The sequence below is a fragment of the Leiobunum rupestre genome, chromosome 9 (genome assembly GCF_980474605.1).
Source record: "Leiobunum rupestre chromosome 9, qqLeiRupe1.1.hap1, whole genome shotgun sequence".
Taxonomy (NCBI): Eukaryota; Metazoa; Arthropoda; class Arachnida; order Opiliones; family Sclerosomatidae; genus Leiobunum; species Leiobunum rupestre.
The window spans coordinates 26,286,976-26,313,382 of record NC_143392.1 but is presented as its reverse complement, the minus strand read 5'-3'; positions in this window follow the sequence as shown (position 1 = coordinate 26,313,382).

Sequence of the window (26,407 nt, the reverse complement as noted above, 5' to 3'; positions counted from 1 at the left end):
AAACTACTTCTAGAAAGGTCTAAACGAAGTAAAATTTCAATGTTAGGAAATAAATAAACATTTGTTAAAAACGGTTTCGTCGGTCACCGACGGCCAAGCCTTGGCAAAGTATTTATTGAGAATGTTTACCATTTAACTACTCGAGATTCAGTCGCATTCCGTCTCTAAAGAAACTGAACTAACCCTAGTCCGTGAGCCAGATGGGTGAAAATACCGTTTTCATTACCAACTCGGCGCACCGAAAAGCGATGTAATTTTCTAGTAGAGGGTTACTTGGGATGACCAAAAATATCGGGTGTCGCTTTCTATCTGGTAGCTATCCAAGATGGCGGCCAATTCAAAATGGCGGCGCACGGCTACATTAAAAAGGTAATATCTCGGCCGCTATTACACCTATTGCGTTGTTCTATACATCAGTCGATAGACAAACTGGCGGCCTTAATTTAATGTTTTATGACAATTTTCGATATCTTGCGCCATCTAGCGGGAAAAAGTAAAAGACCGGTTTTCCTTTGGTGGAAATCGGTCTTTTGGTCGATTTATTTTAAAGATATTGATAGGTTTAATTTTTTAAAGTCCACCAATTAAATTACCCTATTCAATATCTATTTTATAACTACTATTATATTATAGAAGTGACTCTACGCTTGAAATAGGTTAGGGGCGCGCGAAATGAAATTGCGATTTTTGCATAAATCTTCATACGGTTGGCGCGACCACACCAAAAAACGATGTTTATTTACGGGAGAGGCTTAATTAAGATGACTGGAATCATTAGGCGTCGTGTTCTATCTGGTAGCTATCCAAGATGGCGGCCAATAGGCCTTTCTATAAAGTAGCATTGGCCTTCTTGTTTCGATGTTGCTGCTGTGTCACGGTTGACGTATCGATGATGTTTTACTAAGAAAAACCCTGAACATAAGAGTAAATTCGACGAGGCACCCTGTTTTGAAGCATAAACGTAACTGAACTTCTACGTATTTCGTGACGAATGAGCTACATAAAAACAAGTTCAGCAAGCGTAGATTATTTTATTGAAAGGCCTATTCAAAATGGCGGCGCACGGATAAATTAAAAAGGTAATATCTCGTAAATTAGACTCTTCTCCCATCAATAAGCCGCACGCCTCTCAGAATCCTTAGCAGTTTAGTCGGGGTGTACGTTTTAGCTGACCTCTACGTACGAAAAAAATATGGACCGATATCTTGTAAATATTTCGGACATGCGGCGCCACTTACACGTCCCTACCGACAAGCAATGGCTTCTGGGTAACGTTCTACTTATTCCTTGCCCAACCGAATTTCCCCTCCATCCTTCACTCCTCCAAGTTACACCTGTTGCGTTATTCCAATCATCATTGGATTGGCAACATATCGGCCCTCATTAAATGGCTAGTGACCATTTTTATAGCTTGCGCCCTCTAGCGGAAAAAATAAAAAATCGGGTTTCCTTCGGTTGAAATTGGTTCCTTGGTCGATTTCCTTTAAATTTTAATTTTTTAGGTATACCAGTTAAATTACCCTTTTTAATATTTCCAGAAGTGACGCATTCTTGAAGACGGTTAGGGGAACGCTAAATAAAATAGCATTTTTCCATATAAAGCTTCATGCTCTTGTCCTAGACTAGACCAGGGCCCGTCTGAGGGCGCTACGCACGCCCACTTCTATTTCGTTAGGTTTAAGTTTAAATGTTTATCGGTCATTAGAGAATAGACAGAGCTTTAAACTAGATTTTTAAGCAACTTCTATTGCTTTAACTCATTCAAAGTTATTAGATATAAATGGTAAACTGAAAGGAATCTTCTAATTCTCTTCGCCTGACCGTTACGAAGATTTTTTAAATAATGGTAAACTCTCGGCGGATTCCCTTCTCGATCTACCGGCTTCAGCCGCTCGACAGCCGCTGCCGTCTTCAGGAAAATCACCGTGTCTCGTGACGTACGACGTTCGGGAGCCGTAGGTAATACCTTACCTCTCTAATTTCGTTTAGTGATAAATATGTTGAAACCTCACGGCAAGAACCAAGAAATAAAATACAAGATATGCCTGTTGTGTAGCAAGGAGTCACTTTAAGCGACCTAAGTAGCCCTAAAGATGATGAGTCGTGGAAAGTGCTTTATGAAGCCGCAAAAGTTAGACAGTTTCAACCAATACTGATTCTCTCAACCGATATCCCGAAGATTTTGAGTACCATTTTCTATCATAAAGCCTGTAGGGCTAGTTTTACCTCAAAAATTAATTTATCGCGAGTAGAAAATAGAACAAATTGCCCGTCTGTAGAGGAACTACAGAATGTCGCCGATCCGAGGCGCTCAACTAGGCGGAATTTTTCCAGTTCTCGTGTTTTCGAAAAAAATTGTATATTTTGCCAAAAAACGAGTAAATATTTTAAATGCAATCGTACTAGAGAACCACTAATGCAGTCTTTAGAATTAAGATCGGATCAAATAGTACGCGAAACGGCCATTCAAAAAGGTGACGAAAGAATTATAGCAATAACGTCGAGAGATATTGTAGCTGCAGAAGCGCATTACCACAAAAGCTGTTACAGAGATTACACTCGCAAATTCAATAGTGTCAGTTCACACAAACCTGACGGTGAACCAACCATAGACGATTATGGCCAAGCAGAATTGGCTTCTTTCGAACAACTATTTCATAGTTTACGATATGAAATATTCTTGGAAGAACCTGTATGCTCGTTACAATATTTGACCACCAGAATGATGGGGTATATGGGACAAAATGGTATTGCAAGGGACGATATAAAAACTTCTACTAAAACCCATTTTCGCAGAAATATCGAAAAGGAATTCGGTGATTATTTGAAGTTCACCAGTATTAATCGGAAGGTATATATAACGCAAGATTGTCTCTCAATTGAATGTCTCTTGGAACACTTCGTCAACTTGAAAACCAAATACGAAGAACATACAAATGTCGATAAATCCAAAGTCAAGTTTTACGAGACTGCTTTGTCTCTGCGCAAAGATGTGAAGACTTGTATTTGCGACCAGCATTGGCCTCCTCAGCCGCAAGAATTAAACTCCAATTACGTGATAATTCCTCAAAGCCTCACCGATTTTATTAATTCCTTACTTAGTGATAGTTATTCGAAGACATCAGAAAGGGTGAATAGAGTTTCGTGGTCCATTGCTCAAGACATAATTTACGCCGTTACATCGGGTAAATTGTTAACTCCTAAACACGTTCTTCTTCCTTGGGTAGTAAAACCCCTGACTGGAAATGTCGAAGTAATAAAAACCCTGAATCGACTTGGCCATTCAGTTTCGTATACGAAGATGGAGGAGATAGATACCGCTTTGTGTATAGAGAAACTCGAAATGTCTGAAGGTGTTTCTCTTCGAAACGCAGTGCACCCCAACGTTCCAACGCTTTTGGCCCTTGATAACATCGATTGGCAAGAGGAAGTGTTAAATGGTTCTGGTACTTCCCATCGGGTTAATGGAATAATTTTACAACGTACATCTGACTCCTGTTTCCCCCCAGACCAATGACACAATTAAATCGAAAAGATAAACCAAGAACCATACAGAAGACAGAAAAACCTCTAGATTTTTACGTTGTTCCAAAACGACAAGGTCCTCGAGCAATTTTAACGAAGGACATTTCTATGTTTACGGAACGGGTAGTATTACAAGCACATGAAAAGACCAAATTTGGATAATGACCCGTGATTTTGACTCAACATACCAAAAAATTGCTTCCTGGACGGGATTCAATATTTTAGTGCGAAATAACATAGAAGTTACTCCAGATACTGTTGGTTACTTACCCACAATAAATGCTCCCGCAACTGAAATGTCCACAGTGCAGGAAATTTTACGTCACTGTTTACAAATCAAATCTACTTTGAATCTTAAACATATCGCAGTTGTGTTTGATCAAGCGTTGTACGCTAAGGCTGCAGACAGGGTTGGCAAGTTTTAAACAAAATGTTTAATACAAGTGTTTAAAACACGTTTAAAACAAATATTTTAAACAAACAACAATTTGTTTTAAACGTTTTAAACTATCTGTTTTAAACATGTTTTTATAAGGTAAATTTTCATTGTTTTTTTTGTAAGATTTTGGTTATTCAATATGAGGGAAAAGGTAGAAAAAACCATTCCAAGGCTCTAAGAATGGTAAATTGTATTGATAACGGGTAGTTGGATTTTAAGATTCTCTGAAAAGAGCGACTGAAAGGGCTCGATATGATTTCATAAATTTCCTACCAGTGCAAAAATCCGACGAACGCATTGAATTTTGTCTTTTTGTTTAAATATAATGTATTTAGCTGCCAATATACATCTATTTGGGACCCTATCTATGCACGGGATAAAAGTAGGGTTGCTGTTTAGTCGGGTTGTGCCGGTTTTAAGTAACAAGAAACACGGCCGGTCTGGACAGATCGGGTTAAAACCGACTAGGCGGCACTCCTAGATAAAAATTAAGGGATTTCGGTCGATTTTTTAGAACTTTTATGATGTGATGGAAGTTTTAAGATTATAGAGGTATTTAAGTTCTTATTTTTTATAACATTGTTTATTTGTGATGATTTATGACTGCAGACGTGCACATTTCAATAAACCAAAACTAAAAACCATGTTTGGATAACTAGCTATTTTCCCTTTTCTACTATGTGACCGAAAATTCCAGGATGATAGCTAAATTAAAAATCCTACTACAGGTTAGGTAGTATTTGTATGGGCCATCGAAAAAACTAAGGCCGTCAATGGTTGGTCAACAACGCTTAGCGAAATTCTTGGCTCGTTTAAATAAGCGTGTACTCTTTGGTTCTTCGCCCTGTGAGTTTATTTATAATACCATAAGTGGCATAATTACCCTAAGTGTGCCAATAGGAGCCATTCCCACAGAAAATCTTCAATTAGAGCTGGTTCTAAAAAGACCAAAGAAACGTAAGACTCGCGAATTTCGTTCAAGTACCCTATATGGTATTTTTAATGCTCGCGCCGCAGACGCCGCTTCGCAAACACATTACGTAAATTTCGTCACTGGAAAAAATGACGTCATTTACGTCACTTTCGTTAAACAAGGTATCATTGAAAAATTCATCTTATTGACACACTTATGTCACTTATGATAATACGTTTAATGATACGTAAAATTTCTTTAAATGAGTTTACTCGTGAGTCTGATTCATAAGTATAATGAATAGTTTAAAACGTGTTTTAAACATAGTTTTTTATTGTTTATTATGTGTTTTTTATTGTTTGATTTAAAAACAGTTAAAAACAACGAATCTTGTTTAAAACAATAAAAAACATTGTTTTTGTTCTTTTTGAAAAAAACAAGGATTTTGCCAACCCTGGCTGCAGAAATAGCTTGGGATGATCAAAATAGGTTTGGCAATGTTGTCTTGTTAATGGGAAATTTTCACACCATGTGTAATTTCATGTCAGTCATTGGAAAAATATTTGGGGACGCGGCACTTCGAGATTTGGCTGTAGAATCGGGAACAATCGCCGAAGGCTCAATTAATAAAGTGCTTGACGGAAAGCACTACAACCGAGCTGTACGATTCCACAAAATAATGTACGAATCACTGATGAGAGTGGCGTGGAGAGGTTTCTGCGCGTTTATTCAAAAATCGAATACCGGTGGAGCCGAAATGTTGGAGAAGGCGTCAATCACTGTTGAACAAGTTCACCAGAACACGTGTTACGACACCTATATCAATGCAGTATATGACGAATCTTGCGAATCGATACTTCAACAATTTAACGGCTACCTGCAATTATTACGCGACGACAGTGGCGCCCTTTCAACGTTCTGGATGACGTACGTCGATATGGTTGACATACTACTCCGGCTTATAAGGGCAAACAGAGAAGGAAATTGGTACTTGCATTTATCCACAGTTCGCGACGCAATTCCTTGGTTCTTTGCTATGGACAGAGTCAACTACGCTAGATATCTCCCCGCGTACTATGCACAAATGACGCAGCTAGAAGCCTCGTCACCAGATTTACACGAGCATTTCAAAAACGGTGGATTCTCGTTGCAACTCCAAAAGCATAACCCGTTCGGAAAAATTGCAGTCGACCAAACAACGGAAGAAACTTTCAACAAAGATACGCAAACTGCTGGAGGAACTCGTGGTTTCAGCTTAAAACCTGGGACTGTTTCTCGTGACTATCTTACGGCAGAGCATAGAGCAGCCGCATTAAGGCAGCTTCGAGAACAAATCGGAACTCAAAGTACCGTTTTCTCTCATCCTGACTTGCACCAGCCTAGGATTAGAAGAGACGAGATTGACATTTCTTCAATTACCGATCTTTTGGAAAATAACTGGACGAATCCTTTCGGCGAAGATCCTTCAGACATCGTCAGCCTTTCCACTGGAACCCAAGCCCCTGAAGATGTTTGTAACGATCTTTTATCGGCTCATCGTAAAGGTGAAAATGCCTACGAGTCGTTTAATAAGAACCGTTTACTAACTGGAGAAGGCTTTCACGAGCCTATCAAAAAGCTTAAACTGAAAACATTCGCTGCTATGACAAAGCCGATAACCAAGGGAAAAACCAAAGATATTCCATTGAAAAGAAGCCTAAATAGCTTTCAAGATACTCCGGACCCCACAAATGGTCACGGCTGGAAGGTAGGCAACGAAGGAACGCTGGAAGTATTGTGGATGCCTGGCTCACCAGCACCCGAAACTGTTCTCAGCCTTATCGCTTGCAAATGCCCTCGTGTGTGTAGACCAAATGAATGCACGTGTATAATGAACAGTCTTAAATGCACAGCAGCGTGCAAAAATCCAGATTGTTCAAACATATACGAAACCGAGGAATATGTTCGTGGCACAGACAGTGACGCTGATTCCGAATCTGATGAAAATCAATCTATTGTATAATATGTTTAAAATTAAATTAAATTTTTTTGTTTAAGTTAATCGTTGTATTTCTTAAAGACGGGGTAGTGTTGTACTGCTTAATTGAGTTAAAAACGATTTCAACCCTTAAACTTTCCCTCACTTAGGTGTCATCATGGGCGAATAAGCATTCGCAGTTAGAGGAATAAATTTGTGGTCGCGGCAAACATGTAAAGCCTTACGTGAAAAACGCAATTTCAACAGATCGTTTTCCACCGAAGGAAAACCGGTTTTCTAATTTTTCCCGCTAGATGGCGCAAGCTTGGAAAATGGTCACGGGCCAATTAATGAGTGCTGCCATGTTGCCAATCTAATGATGTGTGGAATAACGCAACAGGTGTAATAGCGGCCGAGATATTACCTTTTTAAATTATCCGTGCGCCGCCATTTTGAATTGGCCGCCATCTTGGATAGCTACCAGATAGAACATCTTAATTAAGCCTCTCCCGTAAATAAACATCGTTTTTTGGTGTGGTCGCGCCAACCGTATGAAGATTTATGCAAAAATCGCAATTTCATTTCGCGCGCCCCTAACCTATTTCAAGCGTAGCGTCACTTCTATAAGGGGTACAATAATATAATTGTAGTTATAAAATAGATATTGAATAGGGTAATTTAATTGGTGGACTTTAAAAAATTAAACCTATCAATATCTTTAAAATAAATCGACCAAAAGGTCGATTTACACCAAAGGAAAACCGGTCTTTTACTTTTTCCCGCTAGATGGCGCAAGATATCGAAAATTGTCATAAAACATTAAATTAAGGCCGCCATTTTGTCTATCGACTGATGTATAGAACAACGCAATAGGCGTAATAGCGGCCGAGATATTACCTTTTTAATGTAGCCGTGCGCCGCCATTTTGAATTGGCCGCCATCTTGGATAGATAGATAGATAGATAGAACGCGACACCCGATATTTTTGGTCATCCCAAGTAACCCTCTACTAGAAAATTACATCGCTTTTCGGTGCGCCGAGTTGGTAATGGAAAGTTCACCTGGCTCACGGACTACCCCGATCGAAAGATAAATTAAATACGTTTCAAAGATTCGAGCGCTTTATTCGCGAGCTTAAGAGAAATACGAGGAGCGAGCGCCTTGGAGCACACAATTAACTCGCTCCGAGCACCTTAGAGCACATAATTAAATCATTCCGAGCGCTATGTCGACCCGTTGATCTGTCGAAATCGCACTCGAGGGCATAAAATGGAACACGGGAAAAATAAATCGTTCGCAGCAGATCCCAGCAGCCAAATGGAGCATCAAATAGTTATGGAAAACATTTATACATGTAGCCTATTCACGCGAGTCAACATTTTTACTAAACATTGAGGTCCAAAACGACTTTCTCGGCGCATAGTCGTCCGTATCTTGAGGCCATGATAAAATACAACAATATTTTTTTAAATTAATTAAAATACCACATTATTTTTTTTTAAATTAATTAAAATACCACATTATTTTTTTTAATAATTAAAATACCACATTATTTTTTTAAATTAATTAAAATACCGCATTATTTTTTAAATTAATTAAAATACCACATTATTTTTTTAAATTAATTAAAATACCACATTATTTTTTTAAATTAATTAAAATACCACAATAATTCTAGAGTGACCGCGAGAGGGTGCGAATATTGGGAAAATCCTGAGGAAGCTGATGTCATTTTGGTGGGGAAAAAACCAAAGTGTGGTCAGTATGATACAAAATTCGCCAGTAAAAGCAGACCAATTGCGAAGCAGATGCATTTTCAGACGATTCTTGGATTTTCTTGACAAATTAGGTGGTTATTTTTCTCTTGTTTTGGAATTTCGGAGTAGGGTAAGACGAGTAGCCCTATTACATTATGATTTCCCAAAATATCTGATTAAGCAGACGATTTTATCAGTTTACTCCCTCTACAGAGACAATTTTTCAAGACTTCGAAAATTCGCGCTATCGTATTTTTGGGCTAATTTTTTAATAAGCTCAGCCCCGGTCGGAGCCAATAGCAATGCCGGAAAATTCCGGTGGGAAGTCCGTCACTTTAATCGCTCGCCTTAGCGTCGTCTGTTACTTCGCTCTTGTAAACAGCCGCGATATTCCAATTTCGACTACGTAATCTTTTATTTTATTATATATATATATTATACTTATAATATTTACATACTTAAATTTTTGTTATTTACATTTGTTTCTATATATTATTAACATTTATTATTCTTAAAAGCGAAATTGTTTTAAAAATGGGGAAATCCAAGAAAAAGAGACCTTGAAGAAGTTTTCTTGGTTATTTTCATCACTTTCTTCCTGTAATTATTTACCCTTAAAAGTAGTTTGGGGTTAAATTAAGAGTGTCCCATAAACATTTTAGTCTTTAGTATATTTGGGAGAAAAGTGAAAAAGAAAACAAAAAAAAACTTTTTCAGTAATTTTTCGTTGATTTTCCCATTTTTAAAACCATTTCGCGTTAATGAATAATAATTAAAAATAATATAAAAACAAAATTAAATAACAAAAAAAATTTAAAACATAAATTATTTATTATTAATAAAATAAACAGGGTCTGAACTAAAAAACGATAGAAGGCCAATAATTCCAAATGTATTTTAGCTAGGAATTTAGACGAAAACATGGTCGTGATGAAAATTATGTACCAGAGATCAGGTACCGTTGAAAGGCTAATACTCATGCTAAAGTATCATAATTTGCTAGACATCTGGTAGGCCGTCTTTAGAATTTGCAAACTCATTGTTCAAGGTCATTAAAAGTTTATCTCCTGCACAAAGAGATTTAGAAAAATGGTTCCAATTTTCATCATGATGTTTTGCATAGGGTAAAAGACATTTAGACTTAAAATTTCAATTTACACTTTTTAAAATGTATCTGAAAAGCATCCAAAGTTGGCAATGGGTACAAGTGAATGGAGAGAAAAAAATTACAACTTGTTGGGCACGTTTTAACCCAAGAACTTCCTTTTTCATGAACGACGCTTAGGAAAGTTTTTAAATCTAATAATCCATTGTAATAAACTAAAGGTGAATCTTACCTATCTTTACTGATGTAAATCATCATAATTTGTAGTAGTGGAGGCATATATTAAATAACTACTAGTAACCTTTTTGACAGTTAATGCGCGAGCCTAAATCGTAGGTATTTTTCGTTGTGTGCAGGGTTGTCAATATACGAACTTCATTTCCCCCGATCAAAAGGTGAAAAACCCTCGAAATCTAAAACAAGACCGCGCCCATAGAAATCAGAGAAATATCTAGAACGATTTTTGTGATATTTTGGTGCGCGCCGATTAGAACCGTGCCTTTAGCCCATAGAAATCCCATAGAGTAAAATGCTATCGCGTAACTGTGAAATATCCGTGGCAGATAATCGGCCTATTTCAATCAATCTGAACTCGAAGAGTGACTACGGCCGGTATCGTGTGACATCTAGCATTAGTTCTTAATAATAATAAATTACTTGATACATTACGAACGTCAGTATATGGAACAAGCAATTGATTAGCCGATATCTCTTTCATTTTTACAATCGAGGCTTTTCAATATGGCGGGTGATCATGTTCCGACGAGGCGATAAGATATATAAACAATTTTAGTAATTCTAACTGATAATTTTATTTTTTATTGTTTTGGCGCCTTGGGATCTAATTACGACGTACCAAATTTTAGGGGCGATTAGGAACCTTGAAGAAAAATAGGACATAAACGGTATTTTAAGAACTTGTCTAACGATTAGTTTTTATTTTTATTCATTTTTATTAAATGCTTAAATTTTTTTGATCAATTAATAAACCCAGAGAACGCGTTAATTCTATAATCTGAAGAACTTTGATATTCACCAATGCCGCGGTAATTATAACGAATGTTAGACCCATACCGCCATCTAGCGGAAATTTAAAGAAACCCCAAAAACATTATAAAAAAGTTAGAATTTTAGCTTTATGTTTTTCGAGCTATCTTACTTAATAAAAAACTAAAAGAACGATTAAAAGACGAGCGTAACTAAAAAGAGGGTCAGTTGGAATGCATAACGGTTGAGTCGAACGCGTGTCAGGACAGAATCCATTTAGTTCATGGGTAACTATTTAGTTGCTAATAAAATAGTTCGATTCTAAATTATGGATGGTTATTATTTAGTGTTATAAAAGTGATAAAATTAGCGAATATGTAGATTAGTCCATTATGAAAAGGGATAAAAAAGCTAAACCCTAAACAAATTTGAAGAAACTTAAAAAAACTTAAAAATAGCTCGTACCGATAGGTCTTCGAGCAAACAAAAAGACGCGAAACTCGGACCAAATAGATCTTCGAGTGAAAAACTAAATTAAAATAAATTAAATAAAATAGCCAGAAATTCCAACGGTGGACCGGTTTCGTCCTATTTCGGACTCGTCAGTACCATGCGGGAAATCTGGCTGGCGACTATAACACCGAAAAGAGAAACTAAGCCTAAACATTAAAAATTGCAAAACGAGGGGAGAGTGGTGGAGAATAGTATATACGAAATGTTTAGTTTATGGACTGCAATGCAAAGGATGAAAAAATTAGCGAATAAGTAGATTAGTCCATTAGAAAAGGGATAAAAAAACTACACCCCAAACAAATATGAAGAAATTTAAAAACTTACAAATAGTTCGTACCGATAGGTCTTCGAGCAAACAAAAAGACGCGAAAGTGATGGTTGGCCGTGTTTCTGCGCGAACGAAAAGACTTGAAGAATACGTCAGTATTAAGATTTTACCATTTCAAAAAACCTTGGAGCCGTGTGTTGCCGAATATTTGTTTAGCTTACCTACACGTGGTTGATATAAGATAAGGCTTATCGGTACTTAGAGGACAGATAACTTTAGCAGTGGCGGACACTGAAACTAAAAGTAAACACGTGCGGTGTGATGGATCAATAGTTTACGTCATTCCATATCAGGATTGGGTAAATCGTACATTTCGTCAGTCTAGTTAGTTTACACAGCGAATAAAATGTGTGTACGAACCTATACTGGAAAAAATTGTGAAACTAAAACAAGGACACCTGGGGAAAACCAGTGAATGTATATTTCACGGTATAAAAGCCGCGGAAAAGCAATGATACTGTCTCCCTCGGACTGTCTATCATTTCTCAATATGGATTGTAGTTTACAGCACCCTTTTAATGGTTTAGTGGCGGGAGTAGCAGGGTGTGGAAAAACGATTTGTGGCCAAATCAATTGAGCACAAAGAAATAGGCATTAATCCTCCACCCGAGCGTATAATTTGGTGTTACACCTAATACCAGGATAAATTATTTAAATCCATATTGAGGCATACGCCAAGTGTTGAACTTCGCGAGGGATTATTTGAAGTGGGCAACTTAAATGTCAATACTAGAAACTTTGTAATATTAGATGAATTGTTTCGCGAAATCGCCAATAATAAGGACGTTACGACCTTGTTTATTAGAGGATCTCACCACAAAATTCGTCGCGTGGAGGTTTCCGTTAAAACGAATTACCCGCTAACTATACCCGATGCCCGAGCGGTCATGTTGGGATTTTCGAAAGATTATACTATTAAACTACTAGATTTGGACGCTAGTTTCATTCTCTATTCGTATACAGGGTGTTTATTTTGCTCGAAAAATAAACTAGAAAGTTGAAATTTATACAGTACGTTATACATACCGGGGGACACTCGCTGACAAAATTTCATCGATTTCAGATATTATTTTCACGTTTTTCCAAAACTTAATATTTTACCGCTAGGTGCTGGAATTAATTGTTCAATTGGAAACTTGTAGACCGTCATTGAAAACATAAGAATATCGTTGGTTCGAAAAAATTAAACGCATTTTTTACTGAAAAATACGACTGGAAAAAGTGACAAGTTGTCCTAGCTAAATGTGTATTCCTTTAATTTTTATTATTATTGTTGTAATGGTACTATGGTAATTTTTTATCGATAATTTTCCATTCCTACAACATTTATTAAAATTGGCAATTATCCCATGAGCGCTAAGTATCTACTGAACACTTGACAGATATTTCGTCAAAAGCACCTTTTATTCAGGGGTTAGACCTTTGTCACTTTAATGCAATGAATTTCTGCAGTATGGTAAAGTAGAACCTAGATTTCAAGGTGTTGGTCAGCGTAATTATGACTTGGAGAACACGGTGTTGGCCGAGGGGTAAGACACTCAAGAACTCAGGTGTACATTTGCTATTGGAACTCTTATGAACTCCCCTGAACTCTAGAGAACTCTCACGAACTCCCTCGAACTCTCAAGAACTCTCCTCGAACTCCCGCGAACTCTCAAGAACTCTCCTCGAACTCCCCTCGAACTCTCCTCGAACTCTCCTCGAACTCCCTCGAACTCCCTCGAACTCCCTCGAACTCCCTCGAACTCCCTCGAACTCCCTCGAACTCCCTCGAACTCCCCTCGAACTCCCTCGAACTCCCTCGAACTCCCTCGAACTCCCTCGAACTCCCTCGAACTCCCCTCGAACTCTCCCTTTGCCCCTCCCACGCTACGCCACTGTGGAGACGCTCAAAGACTTCTGGACTTCCGTAACTGGCTGCTGAAGTCTGTGGATAGCGACCCTCAATCTATTCGCAACGTTTTATTCTCTGATGAAGCTTCTTTTTCGAGAGATGGGCCTTACAATCACCAAAATCATCACTTTTGGCAAGTAGAAAATCCACACGGGGGGTTTGAACACCGTCATCAATTTCAGTTTGGACGCTTGAACGTTGGAGTTGGTTTAGTAGGAAACCGTCTTATTGGTGCTGTATTTCTGCCACAAAATCTAAATGAGCAGAATTATTTACATTTCCTACAAAACGAACTAGCAGAGCAGCTCGACGAACTTATATTAGCCCAACGAGCCAGGTTGTGGTTGCAACAATACGGAGCTCCGCCTCACTACCACATAGACGTGAGCGCGTTTCTCGACAACAAATTTCCGCAACGGTGGATAGGGAGAAACGGACCGATACTTTGGCCACCAAGGATAGTGTCTACGCCACTCCCGTTGAAATGCGAGAAGAACTTCGTCAACGAATTATAAGCACTTCCGGGAAATCACCCCAAAAATGATTCAACATGCTTTTGATTGTACGCGCTCAAGCTTTTTGCGGCAAAGTCCTCGGGGAGGTCGTCCGTCACCAGGCGCGAATCTAGGATCTACCAAAGAGGGGGGGGGGGGTGATAGATCTTATATGTGAAAAGAGAAATTAAATTTTTATTTTATTAAAACATTTTTTAATATCAAGATATTTCATACATGCGACCAGTCACCGAGCTCCATTCTTCCTGTTTTTTTGTGCAAAAAATGGTCACCCATTCGAAACTTCAGATTTTGAAAAAAAAAAAACACACAGGAAGTTTAAACTACAATACTATGAAATTGCTTCTCATAAAGCTACTATTCGCAATGTCAATAAAGAAGTAAAGCTGTTATGAAAAAAAATTCGAGACAGTGTGAAGTATCACGAAAAGTATATGGGCTGTTAAGAATAGCCTCTTGGGAAGAAAAAAGGGAACTGGGAACGTGAAGATATCGCAAAAGGCTTTCGCTCTTCGTTATTTAAGTAAAAGAGCGTATGCTTATTTGAGAAAGCAGCGGAATATTTCTTTGCCTGGAATATCAACTCTGAGAAAATGTTTTATCCGCGATGTTTTTTCATTGATGAAGTCAAAACGTCAAACTCTCCCCGATTCAGAGAAGCTGAGTTAGCTGACTGTCCTATCATTGGACGACGTTAATGTGGCATCGTTTTAAGAGTATGGTGTAAAAAATGATCATTTAATTGGGAAGCACAAATATATTTATATTTCAAGTTGAAACAACCAATCTACTCAGAGTTCGACCAAAAAATGCCAAAAATACTTTATCAAGTGCCATTATGGAACTACACAAAGTGGGATTTACTGTTTTGGCTTGCGTTAATGATATAGGAGGAGGCAATATAGTGCTTTGGCGTGAACTTGGAATACATGTATACGTAAATAGAACCTGGTTTAACAACCCAGTTTTTCCCAAACAGATAATCTACAGGTTAGCAGATGCACCACGCGTTAAAACTAGTCAGAAATTTGTTTTGGATACGGGATTTCATTTAGATGGAGTAGCTATTAAAAAATATTTCGTTACAGCTATGTTTAAACAGGACAGAGCTGAATTTAAGACGTGTCATAAGCTAACTAAACTTCACCTCGAGTGTGTCAAAACACAACGGCAAAACGTTCGTCTAGCTGCAGAGCTATTGTCGGGTACTGTAGCTATGGTTGTTAAACGAATGCCTTCATTACCAGATGAAGAAGAATCCCGAACAGCAACATTAAATTTCATTGAAATCGCAAATAGGTGATTCGATGTTATGAATAGCTACAGTAAAAATGATGGTACCAGAATTGGCTACGTTGTGAATTTGAAGGAGCAGTCCGCAGCTTTAGAAAAAATGACCAACCACATGCAGTCTATGAAGTGTTCCAACAAAAAATATGAGCCATTAAACTGCTTTTTCCCCTTTGTATAAAAACTTGTTGAGGTTAACGGTAATAGTAAGTGTAGGAAGCTGTTGGCTCGCGTGACACGAAGAGCTTGCCACCACCCTTTTACGGATTTAACCCGGTCAATTGAATTAAAGTCCATAAAAGTCGCTAGATGACTTGGGCCTAGGGTGGTGCCTTGGGTATTAGCCTAGCTGATTATTATTATTATAGCCAAAAAATCACTTGAAGTAATTCTTCCGTGGTTCAACGACTTCAGGGACGCTCTTTCGTCTATTTCCCCCGAACGAAAACCAGCCTAATCTGGCCATGGTAATGGTCAATATATTGAGTCGTATTGAATAATCACAAAAATTAAATAAATAAGGGCCTATAAAGGACTGAAAATAAAGTGAAAAAGGATGAACTTTTTACTGTTTATGAAGTAAAATGGATAAAAGAGCGTAAAATAATTACTTAAACACTCCACAAAAGGATTGAATTTGGCGAGCAGAAGGTTTAAATATGTTCTATGATAAAACCCTGAATGGTCTTAAATGTTGGAAAAAGTTTTAAGCACTTTAAAGGTCTAAAATAAAACCTTTATTTTTAAGAGTGTACCGTCTTTGTTTGTCTTCGTACGAAAGATCCAATAATTTCCATTGATTTTGCAGCCCGGAGGAGGATTGACCAATTCGTAAACTTGGTGTTCCTTCATGGAAGAGAGCTCTTCGGACATTGCCGTTTGCCATTTCATGGATTCGGTGCTTGAACGAGCTGCTTAAGCTGTCTTTGGAAGATCGTCACTGACCAGGAAAACTTTGTCTACAGGCATGCAGGTACAGCAAGTGTGCCCCCTTGCCCTCAGTTTTGAACATCGACGGATCCGGATGTCACGTCTTCGGGAACATCGACGGATCCGGATGTCATGTCTTCGGGAACATCGACGGAGACGGATGTCACGTCTTCGGGAACATCGACGGAGCCGGATGTCACGTCTTCGGGAACATCTACGTAGCCGGATGTCGCGTCTTCGGGAACATCGACGGAGCCGGATGTCGCGTCTTCGGGAACATCGACGGATCCGGATGTCATGTCTTCGGGAACATCGACGGATCCGGATGTCATGTCTTCGGGAACATCGACGGAGACGGATGTCACGTATTCGGGAACATCGACGGAGCCGGATGTCGCGTCTTCGGGAACATCGACGGAGCCGGATGTCGCGTCTTCGGGAACATCGACGGAGCCGGATGTCGTGTCTTCGGGAACATCGACGGAGCCGGATGTCACGTCTTCGGGAACATCGTCGGATACGGATGTCAAGTCTTCGGGAACATCGACGGATCCGGATGTCACGCCTTCGGGAACATCGACGGATCCGGATGCCAGGTCTTCGGGAACATCGACGGATACGGATGTCACGTCTTCGGGAACATCGACGGATACGGATGTCGCGTCTTCGGGAACATCGACGGAGCCGGATGTCACGTCTTCGGAATCCGAATCGTCGGAACTCTGCCCTCCCTGACTAGAGACATCCATACATTCTCCAGGTTTAGTTTCGAATATACACTTCTCAGGATCGAACTTTACATCTCGAGATCGGATGACGTCATTTAGCTTTAAAACGTAGACTCGATACCCATCCATGTTATCTTCATAACCAACGATAATGTCTTTCAAAGCTTTCTTAGACAGCTTCCTTCGATTCTCATATAGGCCGCAGGAGGACGCAGTGGCTTCAAATTCCAAGTTGGAGTTTCATTTCATAACGCTTTTTAGAGAAAATACGTTGCATGCAAAACCGCTGATGTGCCAAACGTTGTGTATAATCTCGTGACAAATGGACTTTCCCGACATAAAAACGTACGCGAATGTCACCCTCGCCGTCCTCGGTCATCTGAGATTTGTTCCCAACTTGTAGAGTGGCTATACTGTCAAACCTCCTGAACTGAATGAACTTCGTAGCGTCAGTGGTGATGTGCTGCGTAGCTCCAGAGTTGAAATACCAGACGGTGTCTGCCGTAGTATGAGCAACAAGGCCATTTGCCGCATAAAGACCACCGCCGTTGTCGGCGCCAGTATTGCTTCTGTTTTCTCCAGTTCTTAGGTTGACGGAAGGTTTTTTCTCTCCTGTGCAGTCCCTCGAGAGATGTCCAAACTTCTTATATTGAAACATCTCGGCCGATTTCCTCTTAAGCTATTGCGAGTGCTCTTGACATTTCTTCTACCATCTCGACGAGCTAGAAGACCAGATGCCTCTTCAAAGACGTTTCCTTCACGTGTTGAACGGCCAATCAGTAGGCGCTCCAACTCAGCATGGTGTTAAAAAGATCGCGACCGCATTACACATATCCGAAGATTTATGTGATCCAAGCAAATCTACTGAAGACGATTTTGATAAGCTTCTAGATAAAATTACACTGAAAATTTATGCTTCACCACAGCTAGGAAAATGCAAACTTTTAAAACTGATTCCACTTTCTTTGTCAGTATCTTGAATCCGCGAAGAATTTAACTTGAGCGAACCTTTGGGGAGAAAGTCAAGAGAGCTGAAATTAAACTACGGCATTCTGACAAATATTTCAAAAACGGGACACAATATTCACAAAGGAACAGTAAACGAAATAATATCATTTAATGAGGACGACGAAATCTCGAGAATGTGTGCTTGAAAAAGAGATTTTGTGCCCTTAAGAGTAGATGGAGAAAAAGTGCAAAAACAGAAACGACTTCTGCTAGCTAACATTTGAACTACGGCCAAAATGGTGCATTACTGTATCGTCACAGCCTTTGCGTTTGTGAAATTCATCAGAATTTGAAACTAAGGACAAGGGCTCTACCAAGGCGAGAGACTTACAAGGATGTTATGCTACAATACGTTGGTTCAACCGAAAATCGAAAATGCAGGCTTCATCGATTTTCCAGGGAACGATCATTTCATCAATTATTTAGAGTCTTTTTACTGAGGATGGCATCGACCTTGACGATAGAATTACTTTTAAGCAATGGCTCCCGCAAAATGGTCAAACAACACTCCAAGGACTTTTGCAATCTGTAAGCGATTTTGTTGAAGATATTTCAGTCTCTTTGCTCAAAGCTTTCAAACATCAATTTGTCGACAAATCTCAAGCCCTCTACTTATAGAAAATCTACCAAGAAATAACGCCGTTATCCTTATGCATTTTGCTGAAAATTATTCATTTGTCGTGCAAGAGTCAGCAAGACGCCGTACAAGGGTTCCATTGGGAAACTACGCAAGCAACAAACCACCATTTTGTTACTTACTATCTAGACGATGAGAGCAATTCTTTGAAATTACGAGTTCTTGCATTGTTAGCGACGAAACGGATCATGGCGAAATAAAATTACATTATTCCTTAAATGGTTTGTGTGAAATCCATCAAAACAGTCCAAATTTGGAACACATTCACTATTTTTTTGCGATGGAGCATCTTCGCAATACAAAAATTGTAAAAACTTATTAAATCTATGGATTTAGATTTAACACCAGAATGGAACTTTTCTGCTACTACCCATGTAGCACAAAGAGTCGATTTAGGGTCGGGCTTTTGGGTCTTGGTCCAAATACCGATTCTTAAAGTCTTAAACGTTTTTGGGATAATTTCGCGTAAATATGTTTTTGGTTGCTTTTAAAGTCGGTATGGCAACCTAACATTTTAGGGCCCGGTGCAGAGACGTTTTTAAGAATCGCCAAATAGCGATTCCTCGCTAAATTAACAGAAAGGGGGCGTGGTTTCAGAAAATCGCGAGCTTCGCGCCAAATCGGTGTGCAGAGACATCGCGATCGCAAATTAAACAGGAATACGTTCTGTTTATTTTGCGAGTGGTCTACGGCAATCGCTAACCGCCGAAAACGACGCAAAAAAATGGCGGAATTTGTCGCGTTGGTTGCTTTGCGAAGAGCTCAGGAAATAAATCGAGGAATAGACGTTGATGAACCTAATTTAAATAGAGAAAGAATATATCACGATCGACCAGATCCTTTGGAATTATCGGAACGTGAGTTCCTTGCTCATTATCGTCTTCCGAATTTTTTTTGTCAAACTCTTGTATGAGCTCAGGACCGATCTTGAACATGAAACACTAAGAGGCCGGCCTGTATCTGCAGCATCTCAGGTAAGAACAAATATACTTTACCGCTTTTGGTATATTATATTTATATATATATATATATATATATATATATATATATATATATATATATATATATATATATATATATATATATATATATATATATATATATATATATATATATATATATATATTGTTTTTTGTGTAGATACTCATTTGCTAGCATTTTTTTGGCTACTGGAAGTATACAGTGGGTAAGGCCTAATGATTATCGCCACAGTGTGGATAGGTCCACAGTGTCCAGGATCATTAGCCGTGTTATATATTCCATCAACCAGCGGATGCACCAATACGTACGCTTTCCATCTAGCCAGGAAGAACTACAAGAAACATCTCTTGGTTTCAATAAGAAATCAAATCTTCCTGGCGTTATCGGTGCTTTGGACTGTACCCACATACCCATCCAGAAGCCATCTGGCCCCCGAGCCGATGTATATTTAAATCTAAGAAATAGATATGCGATTAACGTCCAACTGGTAGGTTTTTAAATACTCAATATTTAATTATAACATTTTTAAATGTCTTATTTTTCAGGTATGCGATTTTAATACCCGTGTCTTGGACGTGGTTGCAGACTGGCCGGGGAGCACTCATGATGCAAGCATTTGGGCAAACTGCGGTCTCAGGTCCCACCTCTCCATTGCAAATATGGATGGGTCATGGATTATAGGGGATAGTGGATATCCCCTTTAGCCTTGGCTGATGCGACCAATCCCTCATCCAGATAGTCCAGCTCAAGAGAGGTTCAATCGCTGCTTCAGAAAGAGTAAAAGTTGCATCGAAAGATGTAACAGACTACTCAAGTCTCTGTGGCGAGCATTGAGTGATTATGGAGGAAATTTGTTGTATTCCCCTAAAAGGTTTGCTGATTTGTTCACGCTGGTGCCATCTTGTATAATTTCTATCTCGATGAGGGTGTAGAAATGCCCGAGACTGAGGTAGAAAAAGATGACACTAGCGTAGCTGAACCCCCTTTTGAACCCCTAAACCCTCAGTTGCAAGCTCGGGCAAATCAGGTATTAAATCAATTGGTTGAAAACTTAAATAGGCAATAAATCAGACTTTTATAAGATTTCAACCAATTGATTTAACATGATTTTAAAATTTATCCTTCCTTTAAAATTAATTTATACCCCCTTAAATTACTCCTTAAAATTTATGCTTTTTTAGAATGGGAATACTTAAATCAAATTGCTGATGATGTAATCATGGGACCAGTGTTTTGTGTTCAAGATCAGATAATAAGCTAGAAAATTACTTTTAAATAATTCCAAAGTTTTTGTTCGCTTGTGATAACTGTTTCTCAATTTATATATTGGTTTATTAATGTTCTATTCCTCGATTTATGTCAATTGCTCTTCGCAAAGTTTTGAAATAAACATTTTTCATAAAAAACCAAAGGATGTGGTTAATTTTTTTAAAGTAAATAATGGGTAAAAAAAAGACTGCCATATCCACTTTTTAAAAAGCCATTCATAGACGAAGGCCTATTATCAACAGTGTATACGCATAACAAATTGCAAAACCTAGGGTTGATGAAAATTAACTGAAACATTTAATGAAACCATAAGTTTGTAATAAGTACAGTCAGGAGACATGACTAGGAGTTCACAGCCGGGCACTTTTCCGAACGCGCACTGTGAACGAAAAACGTGTCTTTCCCTTCTCTAACTTTTACCCCCCCCCCCCCCAAAACCGTGGTATCTCCAGTCTCGGAGACGGACCCGAGATGAAATATTTTAGTGACGCTCTCTAGCGAGGATTGTGGGAACTACCGCTAAAGAAAAAAACAGTTCTGACTGGGTTGCAGAGCCGCCTCAGCGTGAGCCCGCGATAAGGGTTTTTTTCTACCAGAGGGCGCAATGTTGAGAGTAAAGTATCTCACGCGACGGCCGAGAAAAAAGGGAACGGCTGATAGAAAATTCGAGGGGTGGGTAGAAAGCGGGGGTTATTTGGAAAAACGGGTTTTTGTGTTCACGACGCCGTGGTCCACTCACCGCTGTCAACTCCTAGTCATGTCTCCTGGTACAGTATGATAAATCTTAACTACGATATGTGAACTATTATGAAAATGATAAAGGTACATTTTTTATACCGCATAAAGGTGTTAAATTGTTAATAAACCTACTAATTATTTCCCATTTTACGGAGAATTGCCTAGTGTTTTGGGGATGGTTAGCCTTTCATCTGGGTGTTTGGTCATCAAATTGTGCATAGATAACAAAATGCCATTAATATTTGAGAATTGATCTGAGAATACCTGAGCCAGACTTGCCCTTTGTTAAAGATCCGCTTGCATTTGCTTTAACATTGATTGCAATATGTTGTTTAATTTTCCTTGGGTTTTCTACAACTGATTGGGCTGCCTGGTCAAAGTTGTCGCTTTGCTCAGCCACCATCGGAGGTACTTCATCAGGAAATTTCTTATTTTTTATGTTAAGTTTATGCTTTCTTTTATATTTTTTTTGTAGGCCTATGATTGCCACTGGCTGAAAAAGTTGGATGACCAACCTCCTCAAGCCATACCTGCGGGCTAAGCTTCCGAGGTAAATGATTATCACTTAATAATTGTAATACATTATAAGCTTGTAAAAGTGATAACACTATATTATTTCTTTAGAAACTATTTGATTAATTACTTTCTGAAAAATATTGTGATTCCTGAAAGCAGGCTTTTTTTAGAGGTTTCTTGTCAAAATGTGAAGCTAAATAATGTTTTGAATTATAACTGCAGGTATAGGTATGACATTAGCTCTGACTTATTTACCCTTTCTCTTCAGAGATAAGTCCATAACGGCTTCAGTGGGTGAAACAACTCGGTGACTCACTCTAAACTGGCCAGTATTTGGGGTACCCACTAACTTTACATCACTTGGACCTGGTTGTGGACTTTTAAATTTCGAAGAATTATTTTTTGCCTATGGGAAATGTTGATATAGTAATTGGCCTATTTTTACACTAAAATATAGCTTTAAAACAATATTTTCGTTGACTTCTCGTCTTCAAACACTAACCTGCTGCGCTATCTGGAATGAGTCAACCCCGCCTGATCCACCAGAAATTCCATATAACGCAGTCTCTCCTATTAAAAGGGCAACCCTTAATTCCAAATCTGTTAATTCAGGAATTTCAGATTTTCCCCCACCCGTTTTTTTCTTTTCTCTTTCCAGGGTTTTGTGTTATTTTTGACAATCAACTTTTTGCTCACCTGCTGACCAATTCTTATCGTTCCCTTAACAACCGTACGGATGTCACAATTTCAGCTACTTCAGCCCAGGCAGCATCAACATCTGCGCTGGTCTGATACATTTTACCAATGCTCATTTCTCTAGTGATCAATTCCTCTCTGGCCTCCAAACCACTGACCAGGGCCTTTATCTCTCTTTGGGAATATTTTGCTTGGCGCTTTTCACCACTTTTAGGTTTACCCATTGCGGTGTTGTAACAATAAATAAAGCTAATTAATACTATGCACTTTAAAAATTTACTATAAAAATAAACCTATAAAGTTGTAAAAAATTAATGAAAAGAACTCAAAATAATAAAATATAACAATATATGAGACAGTTAATAATCTTAAAAGCGAGGTCAAAAATGCGTTCTTTCACAAATTGCGCCAAATAGGTAAGAAACATGATAGCTTTTCGCGTAAAAATTCGAGCTCTCCCAATGGTCCGTGACCTGCGAGAAGGAACGGTTACCGTCTGGTGATTGAGATTATCAGTCTGATATCTTATCTCAATCACCAGACGGTAACAGCAAGATTCTCTCTGCTCTCCCTCCCCTCCCCAATCGCTTTTTCTTACCGTTTCCATTCACCATAATTTCCAATCACCATATTTTTTATCCCTCCCTAAACTCTATAAATTTATTGCTTTATTTTCTACTATCTCATTCACCATATCACAATCAGTAGACTATCTCCTTCCCCGAAGGGTGTATCCATAATTTTATTTCAGAGGGGGTTTTGAGGGAAGATTTCAAGGGGGTGGGTCCTGACGGAGGTTTCACTGACTTTTATTAGGCATTTCGGGGGGGGGGTTGAACCCCTAAACCCCCCTTAAATACGCCCTTGCCTTCCCCCATCCCCCACTTCATCCGTCCCCCGCGTTAACCATAATCTCCAGAATGTTTTCCCCAGCGCTGATATCTTCGTTAACCATTTTGCAATCAGTAGATTCCTACTTTATCCCTCTCCCTCGTAACCCATAATATAATCTCCTTTGGTTTTGCTTCCAATCGCCATAATTTCCGCTATCACTTCCCTTTACCATAATTTTCATTCTCTAGAATTTCCACTATCACTCCCAATCGCTAGAAATCGGTTTCCCCCCATTCGCTATAAATCGCAGCAGATGGCCAGAATTAGTTTTACCTCTCCGAAATACTTCCAGTAGCGGCGCTAAGATTTTTTCACAGGTGGGCTAATTATTAAAAATTTGGTGGGCCTTACAACTTTAGTGACCCCTTATAAATTTTCCAGGAAGCGAGTAGAGGAAGGTCGTTTTCTTGGTGCGGCTCTCGTCACGTTTAAAGAATTAGTTTTACCTCTCCGAAATACTTCATGTACCCAAAATTGGACCGCAAGTTTTTTCTTTTTAGGGGAATCTCTATGAGAGTTTAACATTACAATAAAGCTAATAGGTCCAGTTTGGGGTACTTTTGGTCCGAAATGGGGTACACAGGGCCGAAAATGGTGACTTTGGTCGCTTTTAGGGTACTTTTGGTCCATTTTGTCGTAATTTTTCCACCCATCCCCAAACTCCATACATTTATTGCTATAATTTATTTATCGCTTCCGAGCCCTTTAATTTCTTGAATATAATTCATAAGGACAAGTTATTTAAATTTAATTTTTTTTATTTTAGAACTTTGTTTACATAATTACGTAAAATTGGTTCTACGACTAGTCGGACATTTTACTCGTTTAAATAGTAATTTATCTATAGTAATTAATTCGATCAACGAAAGGGATATAAACAATTTCAATTAAAGGGACGAAACTACCTTCTGCAAGCGCAACTTCTATAAATAATTTAAATTAAAAGTTCTACCTTACGTATTTGTAGCGTCTAACAGCAGTACCATATGACATTTGAGGGACGTGTGGGATTTTCCAGTGACGAAACGTTTCAAGTCGATATGCTTCGATATCCATAGTCTCCTTAGACCAAATATTTTATATAGTTTCAAATGATACATTATCTAATCCAACATGCTAAGCCTAATTTTCTCAATATGGTTTTAACTAGTTAAATTTCTACGCTAAAATTTCTCAAATTAACCGCTTTTTCAATGCCGTAACGGCTAAAATCGGGGCCAAAAGCTGCGTGACCTTCAACGATAATTCCCTTGATATGAAAGAACGCTATATGACGTGTAGATAAGGCTCTTGAGATTTAAATTTATTGAGACATCGAAACTGCAACTAAGAATTGATTCCCATTGGTTAATGACTACACTGACGTCATATGTGGAAAAAACCCTATTGACGCTATAACAGGATGATCCCTAACGAGATTTTTCTTAACTAATAATTATCACGTGTCGAATATATTTAACTAGTCGTAAACAGCAACTGAAGGTTGTTTCCTATTGGTCGACGTCATTTCACAAGTTTAAAAAATATTGACATTATATCGTGGTAGCCCTAACTAATAATAATTATCACGTGATCAAAACTGCAACTAAGGAATGATTCCAATTGTTTGACGTCATATAATTAATCCACTTGAATATTTGGAACAAAAAACATTGTTTGGTGTCATATAATTAATCCACTTGAATATTTGGAACAAAAAACATTGTTTGGAGTCATATAATGAACCCACTTGAATATCTAAAATGGAAAAAACCCACCGTTTGGCGTCATTTCTCTAGAAAACCAAGCAATCTCAGTAGGGCTATGACTAACTAAAGTTACTAAACTAAAATATGGTAGTGGTCTGCAATAATTATTATTCTCATATGTTTCTCCCCAGACCTAATTTTACCTTATGTGTAATCCGCTATGCCTAGTTTATCTTACACACTTCTTCTATATGATAATTATTTTATTGATTTGCCTAAATTAAGCATACTAAAATTCATTTTTAACCCTAATTCAGATTCCTGCCTGATAAGCCAAAATTTAACATACTTAAAATAATATGTCTTAAAGTTCCAATACTGTCTAATACAATAAAAACATTCATGGGAAAAAACTGACTTTGTATAAACGAACGCTAATATGTCGACTCAGTTGTGATTTAAACGATTTATTGCTCGTTGTACACGATGTACGTTTACATTTATGGATTTTTAATCTATAGCTACGTATTCGTTTCTCGCATCTTGGACACTGAATATATTTGTTTGGCCCCGCTTTTAGCCGTTCGTCTACTCTATTTTACGGCATTGAAAAAGCGGTTAAATTGAGAAATTTTAGCGTAGAAATTTAACTAGTTAAAACCATATTGAGAAAATTAAGCTTAGCATTTTGGATTAGAGAATGTATCATTTGAAACTATATAAAATATTTTTTCTAGAGCGACTATGGATATCGAAGCATTTCGACTTGAAACGTTTCGTCACTGGAAAATCCCACACGTCACCAAAAAAAAACTAGCGTCGGCTGGATTCTACTATATTCAACGTGCGACGGAATCTTAGGAGACTGGGAATCAGGAGACGTACCAGAACTTGAACATGGCATATTCTTCCCACGTTGTCCGTCGAGGGATAATTCACCTTCGGAAAAAAATTACCTCTCACGAGAATGGCACATTCCACCAACGCCAAGAGCAACTACTGTCGTTGACGAATGCATATCGCTTGTATCTGAAGAAGAGGACTACGTTTGTGACCGTCCCTCATATGTCATATGGTACTGCTGTTAGACGCTACAAAT